At 41.8% G+C, this 20,110-nt stretch overlaps 1 long non-coding RNA gene across 3 annotated transcripts; it reads left to right on the top strand.

The window, feature by feature from the left end:
- Window positions 1–3,397: 3,397 nt before the first annotated feature.
- On the top strand, window positions 3,398–18,773 carry LOC109929207. 3 transcript variants are annotated; one of them, XR_007262647.1, is made up of 6 exons: window positions 3,398–3,515; window positions 3,905–3,963; window positions 7,359–7,500; window positions 11,145–11,292; window positions 15,876–15,988; window positions 18,097–18,773. It is a non-coding gene; the product is annotated as an uncharacterized LOC109929207 (long non-coding RNA). The 3 variants fall into 3 exon arrangements; XR_007262646.1 differs by lacking the exon at window positions 11,145–11,292 and adding an exon at window positions 10,714–10,789; XR_002260544.2 differs by lacking the exon at window positions 11,145–11,292.
- Window positions 18,774–20,110: the final 1,337 nt, after the last annotated feature.

The following is a 20,110-nucleotide window of genomic DNA, read 5'->3' as shown; positions in this document are numbered from 1 at the left end:
TCTCCTGAGGACAAATGTGTTTTCTTTTCTTTGTTTTCTTTACTAAGCAAGGACCATTGAACTGAAGCAGTGACAGTGGTTATCTTTGCTGGTTGTTCACCTTGTGAATGTTACCACTGCTGCTCATGTCCCCGTCAGCACCACAACACTGCCGCATGTCAGCATTGCACAGGTACTCGTGGCACAATGGATAATGCATCTGACTACAGGTCAGGAGATTGTAGGTTTGACTACCTAGCTCAAGTGTAGTTCGCAATTTCTTTACACTTCCCAACTAATCTTCCTCATTGCCCTGTAACGAAGATGAGCTTTGAATTTCTAATCTGCAGGAATGAGACTCCTTTCGATGTCTCACATAAGTAAATGTTACCGAGAATGTCTTAGTCCCACAAAATTCACATTCAATTTTCCACACCCACTGACCCTGTCACGGCATCCCCCGGGCATGGAAATAAAACAAAACAAAAAATAAAACCAGTCTCAGCTTTGTGAGTCTTTAGAATTTCTTTGGGAAGTGGAATCAGAGGAAAATGAAGGTGAATTTTCCAACTGAGCAGCGGCAGTCGAGGAAGCATCCCCTATTTCAAGAGGCTGGGACATTGACTCTGATGTTCTCAGGGACATTAACTGACCTGAGACTGCTCCGTGTTTGATTTTGTTACTGTCAGGAACAATAAATCCTGATTCCCTGACCAGAAATCGAACCTATTATCCCACTTTCCAACACTTAGCCTGTAGCCTTGTGTGCTCTGATGTTTCACACGTTCATCTCAATGATATTTCCCCTGTAATGTTTTAATCTCAAGTGCCACAAAGAATGGGACTGAGATTTGAGATGGTAAAGTTGTGTTCACACCCCACTCGGGGAACTGAACCTCATTTTCACCCACAGAGGGAAACACACAGGCACATTGTCCCAAGAGTGACGTCAGCCTCAGGAGAGACCAACCCCCAGAAAGCAAGGTTTTTCACCCATCTGGCTTATATCGTCCCATTTTAGACTTCAAAACCAGTGTCTGGTTACAGCAAAGAAAGGAAGCATTCGGCCCCTTCCCTGCTTGTGTTACTCTCCCCATTGTTTCCCTGTTACTCTGCAGCTAATCCTGCCTAACCACATTCTTCCTGCCAAACTGGAACATTGCTCACATCGGCTGTTTTCTGTCCTTTCTGAAAGATCTTCCTCAAGTACCTTGAAGGTCAAACAGGAATGTAGTATTTCAAACGCATTTCTGGCTGGTTGAGGAAATGTCATGGTGGTGTTAACACTGTTTCATCAGAAATAATTTCAAACGACTTTAAAGACCTCCTTTGGTTGGTTCTAGCAGGTGGTGAACATTCTCTCAAGCCCCAGAAACAATCAAACTCCAGACCACTGGGCGAACCACCAAACTACAAAGTCATGCATTAGAAACTGCAATGTAATAGATGACTAGATAGCCTGTGCATCATACACCAAGACAGTGTAAAAAAACTCCATACAGAGCTGAGGGGATCATGTGCAGAAGGATGGGAGAATACAATGCCAAATCAGACTGTGTCCAGGGTGATATGAACAGAGATCTGCCCTGGTAGTCTCGTGATCAGGCTTCAGTGACTTCAATGCTGTGTCCTTTTAATGGTTAACATTTACAGTAATAAATATAAAACACTAACTAATCTTTAGAAGCCGAATTATGTAATAGACCGTTCAGAATTGATTCACTGCATGTTACAGGTCCACATTAGCAATGTCAGCTGCAATTGCCTGACATGCAATCGGTTTAAAACAAGAAAAGAGCGAACATCAAGAAAAGTGAAGGGCAATGGTGGTTTGTGAGAGCTGACTGTAGCCCTAATGGAGCCAGGCCCAATGTGGGTTGTGAAGACAGATTTTCACTGTTTACCCTGGTACATAGATCACTCTGAATCAATCACCCACAATGACTCTCCTTTGTGTGGTTGCCCTTTGCACATCTCACCTCGGTTCAGTGTCCAGAGGGGATCCATGCATGTTAACTTGGCAAATTTTGCAAAGTCAGCTTTACCGTCTCATATTAAGACCATAAACGTTCGGAGCAGAAAGAGACCATTCAGCCCATTCAGTCTGCTCTGCCATTTAATGAGTTTGTGACTGGTATGATAATCCTGAACTGCACTTTCTTGCCTTTCCCCATAACACTTGATACCTTTACTGATTAAAAATCTATCAATCTCACCACTGAATACAGTTAATAACCCAGATCTGACAACCTTCTGCTGCAAGGAATTCCACCAATTCACAACCATCTGAGAGAATGAATGCTTCCTCATCTGTCTTAAATGTGTGACACCTCCCCCCCACCACCACCCCCTCTGATGTTCTGCACTGTGGTGCAAGACTGCTCAGAAGGAAAACTATTTTTTTGTATCCACATGTTGAATCTTCAAGAAACCAGTTTGCTTTAATAAGGAGCAAGTATTTTTGCATTACTGTGTCTGAGTACGTGAAGTCAATGGATTTCAGTGCTTCCTCCTATTTGGTTTCATCCTTGATGTAAAACTTCCACTGATTCTGACATGATTATGTCCCTATTTTGTCTTTTAATGTCAGGAATTCACATTCATTTTAAGTGTTTGGACAGGAACAATAAAGTCCTCATTCCTATTTGGGAATCAAACTGAGAACATAGCAGTTGCAATGCTGATTCTCAAAAAGGAAGGTGTACACAATATTTGCAACTTTTCTTCTTGACACTGATTTTGACCTTTTGTTTCACTTGCAAAATGATAGTGAGATTTTAACACCACGGAGTGAGGCCCTTCAGCCCATTATATCTATGCCTGTCATCAAACATCTCACTTCTCAACCCAGTTTCCAGGCACTTGACCCATCGCCTCATTTGCAATGACTTTTCAAGTGCTCATCCAAATAGTTAGTTTATCTCTTGAGGGCATCAGTGGAACAAAAATACTTTCTTCAATAAATGACATGAAACATTGTTGTTTGCTGCAACATGAAATCTACATTTTCCTCTTTGAGGACAGTTATGAAAGCCAAACTCTTTCTCAGAGCCATTTGCCAGTTTTCTTCATGATGCCAACAGTGTAGATTTAAATCCCACACCACCTGAGGTTGCCGCTAATGACTGTCCCCTTTCAACCGCTCTGCTGACATGAGATGTGGTATCCTTCAGGTCAAACCACCACCAGTTTTGTCTCTCTAATAAGAAAGCAGCCCTATGACCCAGAATGTGTATGGCGGCTCAGCGTCAGACTTTGTGATATTATATCTCTGGAATGCAAAAGGCACGTTTTATAATCTATTAAATGTATTATATATGTCAGTTGTCCTAGTACGAAGTATAGAGAAAGATTGCTTGTACACATTACTACAAATAAAATTCAATCTCTACACTTAACCCAGAATTCCGAGCGCTATGCACGGCATTGCTTATCACTGCGCAGGCTCAGTATGTTCCCGCGGGTCCACAGTCTGGAACATGTGTAGTCGGAGCGATCATGAGAAGTAGTTGCTCTTTTCTTCGGCTCCACAAAAGGTAAAAATGAGGCGATAGATAATGAGGTTAGACGGAGAGTTTTTCTAAACACTGTGTGGATGTGGCAGACCTCGCATAGAGAAACTATCTGCCTCCGTTCTACAAAACGGGACAAATCGAGGCTCTTCTCAACGGTAGGCCGCGGGTAACGGCCGCCGTCTTTGTCGGAGGCAAAAGACAGCAGGGCGCATGTGAGGTCACCGTGGGCCAGGGGAAAGAATGTTGTGAATGTCTCTCCTGGGCCGACAGGGATGGAGTTTAAAAATTCCTTTTACAGGCACTCGGCGGGGAGCATTTAGAAACAGCAAACTCCAAATCAAAGAAATATTTGCTTCTTCTGAAATCTTGTCCTGGACTGACTGAGATGGCTTTTGTAATTTTTTTTACAGCATGTTAGAAGAGGATTTGCAGATTGGAAACTCAAACCAAATGATACACCAAGATCCAAGTGAGTCACTTTATTCTTTATTCATTCAGTACTGGATATTATTGGTCTTTGAATGAAAGTATTGAGTAAGATAGAAGTAACATAAAATTCCTTCCTTACATCTCCCAGTAACTATTGCCCAATATCTTAAATCTGTGCCTCTCATAGTTTTACTGCAAGTGAAGAGGAACAGCTGCTCTGTATCTACCTTATTTAAGCCTACCATAAACCAAGATACTTTATCAAATTTCAGCTCGATCTCCTTTGCTGTGTGCAGAACAACTTCAACCTGTTTCTCCAATCTGACCTTACAACTAATTTCCCTCAGTTCTTGAACCATTCTGATTCATTTCCTTTCAAGTCTCTCCTCAAACTCTCACACCTTTGTGGACATCACATGTTTGTGCAAATGCAAATGTTCTTGTGTTCAAGTGGGTGGTGTTATGAAATGTGGGCAATTGCTCGGTGACATCACCCTGATTCCTGGGTATTTCCTGAACTGTGAGTTTAGTCTGGCATTTGATTTTAAAGTTGAAAGCAATGAAATTATTTCAATATTTTTAACCAGTCATCTACACAATTTGGCTTCTCATGCTGTTCTCAGTTATCTGACTTATTTTGACATTCCCTCGTTATGTGGTTGCTGTCAAAAGCTCCTTCATTGCACCATCCGTTGTTCTGGTTCATCACTGCTCTCCCAGGTCAGCTCTCTGTCATTGTCTAACCTGCTCTGTCTCCAATAATGGAACTGTCTTAGATATTTTATTGTTACTTCCATTGCCTCTCTAAATGAGGTTTTTACAGCTGAACATTGCCTGACCATTTGTTGCTGGCAATTATCTTCCCTTAGCAGCTCCCACAATGCTGTAGGTAGGGAGTTATTCACCAAGTCACGATGAAGGAGTTGTGATATGTGTCCAAATCAATGGCAATTAATTAGTATCAAATAGTGCCCTTCACATAATGGAAACTTCCAAACTGTTCCTTTGGAGTGTTATGATGCAACTTTTGACCCTAGACACACAGATATTAAGGTGGTGACAAAATGTTTTATGGTCAAATAAGTTGTTTTCAACCAGTATTTTAAAGCGCAAACCTGACTTCGAGAGAGGGAGAGGTTTAGTGAGGGAATTTCAGTTTGTGGTCTTGGCAGCTAAAGGTTGAGGGCACCAAATGTGGGACAGTTAAAATCGAGAATGCTCAGGAGGTTGGAATTGGAGGTAATACAGAAATCTCCAAAGACATTTTTAAACATTCATTCTTGGGGTGAGGGTGAAATTGGCTGGGTTAGCATTTACTGGCCAACCCTAATGGCCCTTGAGAGGGCTGGAGGACATTGCAGAGATAGATTGAGCGGACATGATCAAGAGATTTGAACAGAAGGATGAAAAGTTTTAAAATTTAGCTGTATGAGCACGGTATGGTGGGTGAACCAGAAGTATTCCCACGCAGGCAGCAGAGTTTTGGATGAACTTGGGATTGTGTCACTTGGTGAATAACCTGTAACTCCTTCCAATACAGCAGAGTGGGAGCTCATGTGTGAAGATAAAGTTGCTAAGGCAGCATCGAATGTTTAGGAGAATGGGCAGTGATAAAAACCTGATTTAGATACAGTCAATGAAAGGAACAATAAAACACTGAAGAGAGCTCAAGTACACCCATTAATACAGGCAGAGGAAGTTAGACAAGTGCAGAGAGGGGAATGAGAGGACAGTGGGGAGTGCGTTTGGATAGTTAAGTCCAGAGGGAACAAAGGAGTGGATGAGAGCTTCAGCAGCAGATGATCAGAGATGAGGAGGAGTCGGGTAATGTTACTGAGGTGGAAGTGGGCAGTCTTGGTGATGATGGGGATGTATGATTGAAACACATCTCTGGGTGAAATATTTCACCATGGTTATGACGTGTTTGGTTCAGACTCGGGCAGTTGCCATGTAAGGGTTGGAGTCAGTTGTGAGGCAATGGAGTTTGTGTTGGGGACTGAAGATAAAGGCCTCAGTTTGGCTATTAGTTACTGGGAGGAAATTTCTGCTCCACCAGGACTGGATGTCAGGACGGTGCGTGACCTGGAGGGAACTTGGAGGTTTACGTCAACCTGCTACCCTGCTCCTTCTCGATCGTCGAGGCTGAGTATTTGGAAGATTCTGACAGAGTTCTGAGCAAATTGTAGATGTGTAAAATCCCTCTCCTTCAATCCCTATCTTCACACGGAAGCCAGAGTCTTGTGAGAGATTCTCTCTCAATCTTTTTTTGTTTGATATCAATCTCACAGGATAATAGAGGGGAAGATTTATAAAATAATAACATCGTGATCTGATGGAATCATCCATTTTGTCACAACTAGATCAAATTTTGAACGTGGAAGGGAAATACTCCGTTCACAGTGGAGAGAAACTGTATGTGTGTTGTGTGTGTGGACAAGGCTTTAGCCAATCATCCGACCTCAGAAACTACAAATGCAGCCACACTGGAGAAACTGTGGAGATTGTGGGGATGAATTCATTTCCCCATCTGAGCTGAAAATTCACTGCAGTCACCCCAGTAACAGGCCATTTACCTGCTCAGAATATTGGAAGGGATTCACTCGGTCATCTAACCTGCTGCAAGACCCACTCGTTCACACTGAAGAGAAGCCATTTCAATGCCCTGACTCTGATGAAGGTTCCCGATCCAGAATGTTGACTTTTCTCTTCCTCTGATCCTGCCTGACCTGCTGTGTTCCTCCAGCTCCACACAGTATCGACACTTCTTTGAACATTGTTTGGTATTTTGTTGTTATTTTTGCCAGTTGTGCTGAAATGAGGTTTCCATTCCTGCCCTTCTCTGGCTACATGCTGCTGATTTCTCGGCTTTATCTTGCCATGGCCAGGAATTGTTTGTTCTACACTGGAGATCATTTCTGTTTCTGAGCTAATATTGACTATCAAATACTTATGATGAAAGGATAGCAGAGCAAAATGAATTAGTCTCACTATAACTGGATTCACAACAGTGAAATTTAAAATATTGAATGACCCTCAAAATTGCCCAAATGCTCCTGACCAGACTTTATGGATAACCGATCTTGGACACCAAGTTTCTAGAAAGAAGAAACAACAATACCTGGAGCAAAACAAACATAATCAATTGGGCAGTCTAATCAATATTTATGAATTAAACACAATCTTCTTTTATCATCTCCACTATCACTGATTCACAGACACACATAAGGGATATATCAAACAGAAAATAAAATTAATATAAATTGTCAGTTCAATTAAACAGTTTCAAACAATGGATATCTAGCCTTTGTGCAATGCTTGGATAATGAGTTGTTCACGGACATGTAAAACTTTGTGGAATTTCAAACTCAGCAGTGAATGTAACAGTTTCAGCAAGTTACATAAATATTATCTTATTTCCTATGTTGCATTCCTCAGACCATTCAACAATTTGATAACTGGATATAAATTGAGAGACAGAGCAGCCAGTCCAAAAGCTTCCAAAGTCGCTCTGCTCTTCCGTGACATTCTTGAACTGCTGCAGTCCATCTGCTGATGGTCTTCCCAGATTGCTGTTCGGGTAAGGAGTTTCAGGATTTTCATTCAGTGGTGACAAAGTAGTGCTGATAACTGTGTTTGTTACAATCGTTTTTGTTTTAAGATCCCACTTTTAACAGAATAGAAACATGGAAAATAGGAACAGAAGTAGGCCATTGTGGCATTCGATCTACTCCACTATTCAGTATGATCATTGCTGATGTTTCAACTAGTAGCCTGTTCCCACTTTAGATCCATATCCTTTGATCACTTTAGCCCTCGGAACTATAGCTACATTTTTCCTGGAAACATTCAATGTTTTGGCTTTAACTGCTTTCTGTAGCAGCACATTCCACAAGCTCACCAGTCTCTGAGAAAAGAAATCTTCCCTCATCTCGGTCCTAAACAGCGTACCCTGTATCCTTAAACCATGACCCCCTGGTCCTGGACTTCCTCATAATTAACAGCCTCCTTCCGGAATTTCACTGGTTTCTGTGAGATCTTCAGCATTCCTCTAAACCCCAGTGAATTTCATCCTGTCTGATCCATTCTGTCCTAATACATCAGCCCTGCCCTGCCATCCCAGGAATCAGTCTGGTAAACCTTAATTGGACAGCCTCCATAGCCAGAACATCCTTAGTGACATATATATGTATTCCAAAACTGCACACGATGCTCCAAGTGTGGTCTAACCAAGACCCTATACAATTTCAGCAAGACATCCCTGTTCTGGTTCTCGAATCTTTTCGCTATGAAGGTCAACCTAGCATTTGCCGCCTTCATTTCCAGCCTCTACCTGCATGTTTACTTTGAATGACTTGTGTACAAGGACAAACAGGCCTCCTTTCTCATTTTTCATCTCCCTTTTGTAAATCCATGCTGACTGACTCTGTCCAATCCTGTCACTGTTTTCCCTTGTTGAGATGTCTGGTCTATAAGTCCACACGTTTTCTCTCCACCTTTTTTTTTTTTTTACATCCTGGGCTTAGGTTAGCTCCCCTCCAATCCATGGGAACTGTTCCAGGGTCTATAGCATTATGAAAGATGACAATTAATTCCGTCAATTTAGATTCAAGCCTCTAGTTTCAGAATACATCTTTGTCAAGTACTCTGGGGTGTATATGACCAGGAGCTTGGATTTGTTGGCTTTTAATCCCATCAATTTCCCCAACACCATTTCCTTTACTTGCTGACTCTCGTGTGTTCCCCAGCATTTTAGGGATATTATTTACGTCGTCATTATGACAGAAGCAACTTCCCCTGATAGTAAGGGATTTGTTTTCATTATATTTTTCTCTCTTTTTATATCCCTTTAGGATCTTTTACAATTAGTCTGTATGTTCCCCACAAGCTTACCTTTAGACTTTAATTTCCCTTTCTTAACCAATCCCTTAGTCCTCTTTTGCTGAAACCTGAACTGTTCCCAGACTTCATGTCTGCTGCTCCTCTTAGCCAATTTGTATACCTCTTCCTTGGATCCAGTTCCATCCCTAATATCCCTTGTTAACCATGGCAAGGCCACCCGACTCGTTTTATTTTGTGTCAGATAGGAATAAACAACAGTTGCAGTTCCTCCAAGTGATCTTTAAATGTTTATCATCTCTTTTTAAGTTGATGCTCCCCAAGTTATTGTAGCCTGCGTCACGTCATACCATTGTAACTTCCTCTATTTAGATTTTGACCCCTAGTCTCAGAATCAACTCTGTCACTGTCCATGTTAATGGAGAGTTCTCTCATGAAGAGCTTTTCACTTTTCCTTATGGGGCCTTTCACAGCTAGATTGATAATGAATCCATGCTCAGTACACAATTAAAATTTTTAAATAAAGTTGCCGTAGTCCCAGAAGACCGTAGGACTGTTCTCTCACTTCAGAGTCAGAGACCACTAATGGTGCTTTAACCTCGGGGTTACCACGCCTCAGGCAATGGGCAAAGTTAAGATGGTGGGGCCTTCATGGTGACCTCAGCTGGTACAGAATTTGAGCATGTGCTGCTGGCGTAACTCTGCATCACAAACCAGGTGTCCAACCGACTGAGCTAACCCACCTCTGACCATTACACAATACACCATTGAGGATGGCCTGTCCTCTGTTTGGTACTCAATATATAGATGTAGAAAACCATCTCGTACACAGTCCAGTAATTTCTCGTCTACGGTACTGTTACTGATTTGATTTGCTCAACCTATGTGCAGATTGAAGTCACCGTAATAACAAGATAAAAGAACAGAGTTAGGCTATTTGGCTCATCAAGACTGCTCCACAATTTGATTGTGGATGATATGTTTCTCAACCCCATTCTCCTGCCTTCTCCCACAACCGTTGATCCCTTACCAATCAAGAACCTATCTATCTCTGTCATAAATACACTCAATGACTTGGCCTCTACAGCCCTTTATGACAATGAGTTCCACAGAATAACCACCCTCTGGCTGAAGAAATTCTTCCTCATCTCAGTTCTAAAGGGTCATCCCTTCACTCTGAGGCTGTGTCCTCAGGTTCTAGTCTTTCCTACTAATTGAAACACTTTCTCCCTGTCCAGACCTCTCAGTATTCTGCAAGTTTCAATCACATAGAGTCTGGAAGCACGGAAGCAGACCATCGGTCCATCTAGTCCATGCTGACCATGTTCCAAAACTAATGTCGCCCCATCTGTCTGCACATGGCCCATGTCTCTCCGAACATTTCTTCTTTATGTGTTATCTAAACATCTTTTAAACATTGTAAACTCTACCTGTATCCACCACTTCATTCCACACACGAACCACACTCTGGGGGGGAAAAAAAAAGGTTGATCTTCATGCCTTTTCTCAATCTTTCACCTCTCACCTTAAAAATATGCTCCTAGTCTTGAAATCCCCCGCTCTAGGGAAAAGACACCTGCCATTCACCTTACCTGTACTCCTCAAGGGCAGGACGTAAACAATTAATGTTAGAGCCGTAGGTAGTGTTGTACCTAGGTACCTTTGTACCTGGGATGGTGCCATAAGTGGCTTCTTGTAAACTTTTTCACTGTATCCATGTGACAATAAAGCTAATTCCAGTTGATTAAAAATATGCTCCCCGGTCTTGAAATCCCCACCCCAGAGAAAGGACACCTGCCATTCAACTTACCTATACCCCTCAGGATTTCTCAAACCTTTATAAGGTCAACCTCAGTGTGCTACACTCCTTTGAAAGGAGCCCCAGCCTCTCCTTATGACTCAATCCCTCCATTCTCGGCAACATCCTGGTAAATCTCATTTGAACTCTCTCCAGAAGTGGCCTCACCAATGTCCTGTACAACCTCAACATGACGTCCCAACTTCTGTACATGGCGGTCTGAGCAATGAAGGTAAGCATACTAAATACCTTCTCAACGACCCTGTCTATATGTGACGCAAATTTAAAAGAATTAGGTCACTGAAACCTGAAGTCTCTCTGTTCTACAATACCCAAGCCCCTACTTTTAATTGTGTAAGTCCTACCTCCTTTGTTTGTTTTACCACAATGCAGTCCCTCACATTTATTCAAATTAAACTCCATTTGCCACTCCTCAGCCATTGACCTAATTGATCAAGATCTCTTTGAAATCTTAGATAACTTTCTTCACTGTCTACAACAGCATTAATTTTGGTGTCATCGGCAAAGTTACTAACCATGTCTTCTGTATTCTCATCTAAATCATTTATATAAATGTCAAACAAAAGTGGACCCAACACCGATCCCTGCGGAACACCACTGGTCACCGCTGAACACCAGGCCTTCAGTCCGAAAAACAACCCTCCACTTCTACAGCCTGTCTGCTGACGTTAAGCAAATTTTGTATCCAGTTGGCAAGCTCACCCTGGATCCCATGTAAGCTAGCTTTACTAATTAGTCCACCATATGAAACCTTGTCAAGGGCTTTACTAAAGTTTACTGCTCTACCCTCATCAATCATCTTGGTTACTTCATCAAAAATCTCAATCAAATTTGTGAGACATGATTTCCCTCGCATAAAACCATGCCGATTATCCATAATCATTCCTTGCCTCTGTAATTTTTGATAGCTTTCCTTGCTATCAACAATACCTTCTAATTTTGTATCATCTGCAAGCTTACTAATCATGCCTTGTACATTCACATGCAGATCACTTATGTAAATAACAAAGGTCCTCGCACCGACCCCAGTGGCACACCACTAATCACAGGCGTCCACTCCGCGAAACAGCCTTCAAACATCACCCACTGCTTCCTACAATTGAGCCAATTTTGAATCAAATTAGCTCGCTGTCCCTGGATCTCATGCGACCTTACCTTCATGGCTAGCCTGCCGTGAGGGACCTTGTCAAATGTTTACTAAAGTACATATAGACAACATCCACTGCCCCACTCTCATTCATGCTCTTGGTTATCTCTTAGAAAAACTCTGAAAGATTTGTCAGGCATGACTTCCCGTGCACAAATCCATAGTGACTATCGTTAATCAGACCTTGACTATCCAAATGTTGGTCGATCTTGTCCCTCAGTATCCTCTCCAGTAACTTGTCTCCCACCGCTGTCAGGTTCACTGGCCTGTAGTTCCCTGGCTTGTCTTTGCTACCTTTCTTAAACAATGCGACAACGGTAGCCACCCTCCAGTATTCCAGAATTTCCCCAGTGGCTAAAGATGAAGCAAAAATCTCTCCAAGGGCATCAGCAATTTCTTCTGTAGTCTGCCGCAATATCAGAGGATGTACTTGATCCGGCCCAGGGGATTTATCCACTTGAATGCTGCAAACACCTCCTCTCTGGTAACATGTATGCAGTCCAAAACACCCCTACTTTTTTTCGTCATTTCCTTAGCATCCACAATTCTCTCCTTAATAAACACTGAGGAGAAATACTCATTAAAAATCTCCCCCATCTCAGGATATCCATCTTTATATTTTTGAAGACATCCATGTGAACTGTCTTCAACACACATTATTTCTTTCTGTGAATTCTCTAGCCTCTGTTTCTTTCTGCACAGTAAAAAACTGATGCAAAATAATATTCCTTTAATATCTCTCTCATTTCCGGAGGTTCAACACAAAGATGACCTCTTTCATCTTTACTGGGCCCTGCTCGCGCTCTAGTTGCTCTCTTGCTCTTAATACACTTGTAGAATCTCTTTGGATTATCCTTACCCTTATCTATCAAGGCAATTTCATATCCCCTCTTTGCCTTCATGATCTCCTGCTTAAGAATGCCCCTACACTGTTTACATTCTTCAAGAGATTCATTTGAACCCAGTTGTTTATATCTAATGTATGATTTTTTTATTGTTGGCAAAACCTGATTATATTTATTCATCCATTTGTCTCTAATCATACCAGCCTTACCTTTCACTCTAACATGATCATAATGACTCTGAACTCTTGTTATCACACTTTTGAAAGCCTCCCAAGTATCAGACGTCCCTTTACCTGCAGTCTACTCCAATCAACTTTTGGAAGTTCTTGTCTCGTACCGTTAAAATTTGCGTTACTCCAATTATAAACTTCTAACTTTTATGGAAGGATTATCCTTTTTCCATAACTGTTTTAAAACTGATAGAATTGTTACCTGTAGACCCACCAGGCACGGTAGCTCAGTGGTTAGCACTGTTGCTTCTCGGCGCCAGACACCCGAGTTCAATTCCACCCATGCGCAACTGTCTGTGTGGAGTTTGCACATTCTTCCCATATCTGCGTGGGTTTCCTCGGGGTGCTCTGGTTTGCTCCCACAGTCCAAAGACATGCAGGCTATGTGGATTGGTCATGCTAAATTGTCTGTAATATTCAGGCAATGTGTAGATTAGGTGGGTTATCGGGGGATGGGTCTGTGTGAGATATTCTGAGGGTCAGTGTGAGCTTGTTGGGCTGAAGGGCCTTTTCAGGAATCTAAGATTAACGTAGAGAAAGTGTTTCTGTACAGTCACTCCCTCTGCCTTACTACCCAAGAGAAGCTCAAGTTTTTTTTTCTCTTTCTTTGGTAGGAACGTTGACTTATTGACAAAGTTTTCTTGAACACATTTAACAAATTACTCACCATTCAAACCTTTAACACAATGGCAGTCCCAGTCAATGTTTAGAAAATGAAAATCACTGACTATTATAACCTTATTATTCTTAAATATATCTGAGATCTCTCTACATATTTGTTCCTCAATTTCTCTCTGACTGTTAGGAGGCCTACAGCACAACCCCATTAGATGATCGTTCCTTTCTTATTTTTGATTTCAACATATGCTTTCACTAGATGATTTTTCAGAAACATCTCTTCTAGTTATAGCAGCAATGTTCTCCTTAATTAAAAAAAAAAAAAGCCACTCCCTCACCTCCGTTGCCTCCCTTTCTATCCTTCCTACGGCTTCTGAAATCCAGGACGTTATTACAGGCAGAATATCTTGCAGGTGGTGTATGATGTGGGGAAAATGTAAAATCATTCACTTTGGCAAAAAGAATAAATAGGAGCAAAATATTCTTTAAATGGTGAATGACTGCAGAATTCTGAAGTGCAGAAAGATTTAGAGTTTATAAAGTATGACTTTCAAAGTTAGTGTGCAGATATAGCATGTTATCAGAAGGTCATACAGCATGGAAACAGACCCATCAGTACAACTAGTCCATGCTGACCACGTTCCCAAACTAAACTAGTCCCATCTTCCTGCGTTTGGTCCATATCGCTCCAAACCTTTCAAATTCGTGTACTTATCTAAATGTGTTTTAAACATTGTAACTGTACCTGCATCCACTACTTCCTCTGGTAGTTCATTCCACAGACCGAGCGCACTCTATGTAAAACAAAAAGTTGTCCCTCATGTCCTTTTTTTAAATCTTTCTCCTCTTATCTTAAAAATATGCCCCCTGGTTTTGAACTTCCCCACCTGAGGGAAAAGACCTTTGATATTCCTTATCTGTGTCTCTCATAATTTTATAAAGCTATACAAGGTCATCCCTCAACCTCTTACCTTCCAGTGAAAGAAGTCCCAGCCTATCCAGCTTATTTTATAACCCAAACCCTCTATTCCTGGCAATATCCTGGTAAGTTGTTTTTTCTGAACCCGCTCCAGTTTAATAATATCCTTCCTTTGACAGGACGATCAGACGGCACACAGTTCTCCAAAAGGGGACATACCAACATAACATCCCAACTCCTGTACTCAAAGGCCTGAGCAACGAAGACAAATGTGCTAAATGCTGCCTTAACCACCCTGTCTGTCTGTGATGCAAGTTTCAAAGAATGATGTACCTGAAACCCTAGGTCTCTCTGTTCTACAACACTACCCCGAGCCCTACCATTAATTGTGTAAGTCCTGCCCTTGTGAAGTATTGCATTTTGGTAAAGCAAACATTTAACCAAGTAAAATTCAGTCTGCCATTTCTCAGCTCATTGACCCAATTGATCAAGCTCTCTGTAATCCAGAAAGCCACTTATCCCTTATTATGACAGCAAATAATCATCAATGAAAGGACGTTCTGCTTCATTTGTACAAGGAAGGGGTGAGACCAAATCTCGAACACCGTGTACAGGTCTTGGTCTTATGTATGTTTATGTGAAGTGTTTCAGAGGAAGTTTACTAGACTGAAACCTGGAATAAGTGGGTTGTCTGAGGAGGATAGGTTGGGCAGGCAAAAAGGAAAAGGATTAGTCAAGAACTGCTGATTAAAACAGCAAAGTAATAGGGTGTGGTGAAGTAGAATCTGTATGGATTGAGCTTAGAAACACCAATGGACAGAAAATGATTAGTGTTGCATAGAGACCCCAAGCTGCAGTAATATTGGGGAAGGCATTGCGATGGATTTAGAGATACAAGGCATAAAGTTATGGGTGACTTCAACCGACATACAAATTGCGCAAATCACATCAGTCGCAATACAATAGGGGAGGAATTCTTAGCGTCCATATGGTACAACTTTATGAATCAGTATGTTGAAGAAGCAGATGGGTAATGGGAAAGGAATCATTGGCAATCAGGTTGAGCATGGGCCCTTAAGGAAGAGTGATCACAAAAGGATAGAATTCTTCATTAAGACGGAGAGCGATATTGTTGTTTCTGAGACTAGGGTCCTGTAAGTAAATGAAAGAAGTTAGAATGGTATTAGGCATGAGCTAGTTGTGATAAATTGTGGATCAGTATTTAAATGGATGATGGGAGCTGGGTAATGGGAAAAATCGAAAGAGGGCATGGACAAGCTATTCAACCCAGTCTGGCATAAGAACAAAATGGGAAACATGGTCAAACTATGGCAGAGAAAGGGAAATGAATGGTTATTAAATTTTAAGGAAGCAGCATCAAATTAGCTAGGTAAAACAACAACTGAGGATTGGGAACAGTTTAGATTTCAGCAAAGGAAGACAAAGGGATTTAGTAAGAGAGAGAAAATAGAGTAGAGAGTATGCTTGTAGGGGCCATACAAATCAATAGCATTTTGTTTTCATTCATTCGTTCACAGCATGTGGGCGTCACTGGCTCAGCCAGAATTTATTGCCTGTTCGTGATTGCCCAGACGTTGTCAAGAGTCAACTGCAGTGCTGTGGGGCTGGAGTCACACATAGGCCAGACCAGGTAAGGATGACAGTTTCTTTCCCGGAAGGATATTAGTGAGCCAGATGGGTTTTTCCTGATGATCAACAACAGTTTCATGATTATCATTAGACTCTTAATTGAAAGTTGACAGTAAAAGATTAGTCAAGAAGAATATAGGGTCTCCTTCCAATCGGAAGCAGGGAATTTATAATGGGGTGCAAAGTGATGGCAGACCAACTAAATATGTCTGAGATTTTCAAAAAGGAGTACACAAATAATGTCCCAAGATTAAGGGGATCACAGGGTCTAATGGGAAGGTGGAATTGAAAGAAAGTAGCATTAGTAGGAAAATGATATTGGGAAAACTAACAGGATAACAGGCAGATAAATCCCCAGAGATTGATACCCTTTGTCTCAGAGTACCTTAGGAAGTGGCCCGAGAAATAGCAGATGCGTTAGTGGTTATCCTCAAATTCTACAGACTCTCAAAGAGTTCCTATGGATTGTAAGGTAGCTAACATGACCCCAGTATTTAAGATGGGAGTCCGAGAGAAAACAGGGAATTTGCATAGCATTGGTAGTGGGGAAAAAACGTTAGGGTCCACTCTGAAAGGTGGAATAACAGTACTTGGGATGTAGTGATAAGATCAGACAGAGTCAGCAGAGCCTTTTTCTGTGCCGTAGATCTCTAAGACTCTGTTGGGCATGAAGTCCCTCCACGCCATTCACCATCCTGACTTGGAAATATATTGCTATTCCTTCAGCTGGGTGAAAATCCTGAATTCCCTCCCTACCAGCATTGTGGGTGCACCTCCAGCTCATGGACTGCAGTGGTACACGAAGGCAGATCTCTACCACCTTCTCAATGGCAACTATGCTCAGCAAAGCCCACAGGAATTAAAGCAAAGCATTATGAGGCCAAGTGGGAATCTGGAATTGAAGCCTTTTTGAGGCTTGAGGGACAGAATGGACTACACTCATTCCTATTTCGAATGCTCTCTCATCCTTCTATCAAAATGCATCACCTCATCAGGAATGGTGTATTCCCTGGAATTTAGAAGGATGAGGGCTGATTTGATTAAAATTTTCCAGATGTTAATTGAAGCTGGTCGGGGGATAGAGAGGAACTAATCCACTGGGTAGGTGAAGTGGGAGCTCAAACACCCTCCTCATGCCCAGTAACCAGACAAGTTTCTTTGTTTTCTGGTTTATTTGAGCATGAGGAACAAGAGTAGGCCACTCAGTCCTTCGAGCCTGCTGTGCGACTCAATAGATCACGGCTGATCTGATTTCAACCTCAGCTGTATATGCCTGCATATCCCTGGCCATCTTTCATCATCTTTGATCATCAAGAATCTGTCTGCCGCTGACTTAAAAAAAAAAATTAAAGATTCTGCATCCACTGCCTTTTGACGAAGGGAATTACAAAGATTCTCAAACCTTTGAGAGAAATGTTCCTCACCATTTTCAAAAGGGTTCACCCTTTTTTCACCCCTTTAAACAATGACCCTCAGTTCTAGATTCTCCCACAAGAGGGACCATGTTTTCAACATCCACCTGGTCAGGTCCCCTCAGTATCTTTTATGTTTCAATTTAGTCTCCTCTTTCTTTTCTAAACTCCAGAGGATACAGGCCTAGCCTGTCTAGATTTTCCTCTCAGGCAATCCACTCATTCCCGGTATTAGTCCATTAAATCTTCTCTGAAATGCTTCCAATGTATTAACAACCTTCTATAAGTGCAGTGACCAGAATTGAACACAGTACTCCAGATGCAAGTCTCATAAGCACAAAGGGGGGACTTCATGAATCTGAAGGTGGTCCATGAATTCCCACGTGCTTACAATAATGATTTTTCAGCAAGCTTAGCTCACTTACATTTATGTAATTACAGACTGACACAGGTTATGGTCAGATAGTTGTACAGTCAGATAGTTTGTTACTCACACAGCATTGTTGTGGTATCACTCGAACCTCCCATTCTGCTGAATCAGCAGAAATAATGACTGGCCCTGCAGCCAGTTCCCGCAACCTGATTTGTCCTGTATTTTTCATCTTCCGTCCTTTCAAGGACATTAATGCTCGAGGTGGGATTTTATGACAATCGAAGCTTTCATTCTACTTTTGACTGTTCTAAATTTATTTTCCAGGGAATTGGAAAGGGAGAGTTTACACACAGGCAGCTCAAGTTAAACATTGGATTAAAAACTGCCTGGAACACTCTATTCTCAGGAGCTTTGAACATGGAAGGAAAAAACATCGTTTACAGTGAAGAGAAACCATACATGTGGTCTGTGTGGACAAGCCTTCAGTCAATCGTCTGGCCTGTCGATACATAAATGCAGTCAAAACAGGGTGACATCAATGAAATCAAGCAGCACTTGCTTTGTAATATCATGGTCATGGATCTCAGTTTGAGTCAAACAAGGGCCTCTCGGCTCCTGATCTCCTTACATTTTTGATGCAAACGTGCACCAAACAGCTAAATTCCAAATATGAGAAATGAATCCACTATCTTAAGGCTCCATTTGACGGAGCATTGTGTCAAGGGATCATAGCAAAGCTAAAGTCAATGGGAATCGGAGAATGTTATTCTCCCTTTGATAGCCGGTTTTTGAAAAGATTGCGTCTTCAGACTTGAGTAAATCGAAGCAAGGTGAATTCATTCAAACTTTTGCCACATACATGCAGAAGCAGTCTCCAAGTCGAGCTGGAGACATTCAACCGTTTACAGCTCAAAACAGCATATTAAGACATTTACATGTCAGAATGGTTACATGTAACATTGCTATAAAATAAATTATATGTCAATCATTAACCTCAAAAACAGGATGCTGTGGAGTTTCTTACGAAGTTCTGGGTCCTCTAATTTCAACAGAACTTCCACTTCCACATTATCTTCCGAGGTGCTCTATCCCCACCATTAGCTCACAGCACGCAAGCCTTTCCTTATGAGTAATACTTACATGACTATCTTAAGCTATACAGATGGTCTCTGAACCCGAAGTAACTGCTGACTGTTCACTGTTATGGAAATGCAGTTAAACTGCCTGAGCCACAATGACTATGGCGTGAGATGTTGTATTTGACTCTTGGCCCTGTGCTGAGCTTCTTGTCCAAGCTTATTCCTACTTGTTCTGTGTTTTAATGTTCCATTCCTTTCCTCTTATATGCCCCTTGTAAACTCTCCTTTCCTCTGTATCCTATTTCGTCTTGGTTGGATAATACTGAATGCAGAGGAAGGTGCTTGTGATTGCAGGAGTCCTGGTTTCTCTGTGGTGTGGGTGTCCTTGTCTATCCAGATTGGGCGATCAGGTGAATTTGAGTCCATGCAGATAGAAGGCCCAATTTTCCCCGTTGTGAATGTGTTTTTATTCTTCCACAGGATGTGGGTATCACTGGTCAGGACAGCATTTGTTGCTTATTCCGAATTCACCTTGAACTGATGGCAGAGGACAATTAGGGGTCAAACACGTTTTTGTGGGTCTGGAGACACTTGTATGCCAAACTGGATGAGGATTTTCCTCCTGAAGGGACATTAATGAATCGGATTTCAGGAAATTAAAGTCATGGTCTCTGTTTCTGAAATCAGGTTTACACTCCAGATTTTATTAATCGAATTTACACTCCAGCAGCTGCCGAGTCTCAGTCTCCAGGGATTGCTAGGATATTTATCGCCACTGTATCACCATCTTCCTGTTGCATTGCCTTATTGTAGAGAATAACTTTCACTGTTCAGATCATCCCAGAGTGACAGAGAGCAGGAGAAGGCCATTCGGACCATCAATTCCAGATCGTTAACTCCTGGTGACAAAGTGATTGAATGAGAGGGAAAAGTATTAGCTGGTGTGTGTTTGCAACATGAACAGTCTATGTCCATGTCGGGATAAATATGGTTTAATGCAGATTGAAGCGTTTACTGGGAGCAAGAAGCTGATGCAGAGACAATGTGAGCAAAATTAGCTTAGCTGCTACTACTAAGGTAGCAACTATCAGCTTGTTGGTGTAAACAGGAGAGGATGGTTTCAATCCAGTAACCTCTGGGTGATGGGCCCAGCACGCTCCCACTATGCCACGCTGCCATTTCCTACCAGGTAACCCACAATTGATATACATTGTTACTTCTTTCTTGCTTTTGAATGAGAACACACTTATTGACAGGCT

This window comes from Rhincodon typus, chromosome 8 (genome assembly GCF_021869965.1).
Source record: "Rhincodon typus isolate 14 chromosome 8, sRhiTyp1.1, whole genome shotgun sequence".
NCBI lineage: Eukaryota > Metazoa > Chordata > Chondrichthyes > Orectolobiformes > Rhincodontidae > Rhincodon > Rhincodon typus.
This window is presented reverse-complemented; position numbering and strand designations above follow the sequence as displayed.